Below are 1723 nucleotides of genomic sequence, written 5' to 3' on the forward strand. Positions count from 1 at the left end.
GTTAAGCAAATTGGTCACTTTAGAAAGCAAAGAAGTGCAGGATTTCCCAACTTTTTTCCACATATCGCTTGTATTAGATCAGGTGTCAGGGGGGTAGTATTTAGATGGGAAGCCTGTTTTTTTTTACAGTGCAGGAAATCTAATTCTGTTGCTCAGATACTCAGGTCAGAGATCAGACAGCTACAGCATTGGGGGAAAACTCTTTAAAACAATCTCATGCTATGGATATGTGAAAAAAATAGTTATGAGCCAGTCGACCTACTCAAGAGTGAAGCCTCCAGGTCACAGACAGACAATTAACAATATTTACATAATCGTAGATTATGGGTTTTTCAATGAGGGAGAATGAGTAGTGATGCATTTGCTAATAAGTATTTTTTAAACTTTTAATGGAAAAATGCTACGAGACAAATTATCATTCATAGAGTATTCTAATTTCTTAAAACAAGTCTGGAGGGCATCTTTAACATACAGTAAACTCTCCCTTTGTTATGTTTTATATAATCTATTCATAGTCTTTTTCAAAAATTCAATACAAAGTTTGAGAAGCTGAAGAGGCCCAGTGCACCGCGGTGCTTCTCCACTGGGAAGCAGCTGGTGCAGGGTAAAGCACAGTGAAGCAAAAACATCCAGCACACACCAGGATGTTGAGATGGACACTGTTTTATGATCAAATAAACTACAAAAAAAGATGCAGAGCAAACTGTTTTTGCTGGGCTGGGCTCGCGCCCCTGTGAGCCCGTTAGGGACCTGCGGCTGAAGATGATGGATGGGGGAGCCAGCCTCAAGTGGCCACTCCATGAACTGCACTTTTTGGCACTTGTGTGCAGGCTATTTTCTTTTTTCAGGTTGAATACAATATATCTGCCACAAACATTTGTTCATAATAAAGGTGTGTTTTAAAATGACTTTTTTTTATGTACACATTTTTGTTACATTGCATTTGTTTAATTATTCATCAACGCCTAATGAGAATGACTACATTTCATGTTCCTTTGTGATGTCACGTCATCACGCTTTCCCTCCACTTCTCAAGTCTGAGTGCTGCTGCTGCGGCTTCTGCCAGGAATACTTTACCCTTTAAGATAAGTACTGGTGTGAACAACGCCGACCATCTCCCCACCGGCATAGCTGACACTTTCTACATGTCCTGACTTTGGAGGATTTGATCCTCTCCTTGGAAGAAAGCAGTGAAATGTGACAGAGGGCCATGTTCTGCAGCTCGCAGAGTTGAGAAGTGGAGGGAACGTGTGATCACGTGGCGTCACACAGGAACATGAAATGTGGTCATTGTCATCAGGGTTCCATCTTTGAAAAGGTACATGTAGTCATGGTTACTTCGGGGGGGTTACACTGTCAGGAACCCCCCAAAAGGCTTGGAGCGCCCCTGTACTTATTACTGGCTATCTTAGAAGTACGTAGCCTTCACAAAAACACCAGGACAACACAAAATGAATAAATCACAAAATGTGCAAGAGGAAAAAAAACAAACCAGGGGCAGGACATAGTGTAACGGAGTGGCACTAAGCAGTGTCATGCAGTCCAAACGGCTGCAGCGGCCGTGCTCCGCTGGCTAGCATTAGCCGCGGTGGTGTTTGTGCTGCGTGGACAGCGTGACATTTGAACACGCAGCACCAACAGCAGCACTTTCTAGTGGCGTGACCGGTGACACCGTGTTGTGTCGGGAGGCGAATACACACGGCACCCGAACGACAGGCCGCAA

The sequence above is a fragment of the Echiichthys vipera genome, assembly GCF_963691815.1.
Source record: "Echiichthys vipera genome assembly, chromosome: 13".
Lineage (NCBI taxonomy): Eukaryota > Metazoa > Chordata > Actinopteri > Perciformes > Trachinidae > Echiichthys > Echiichthys vipera.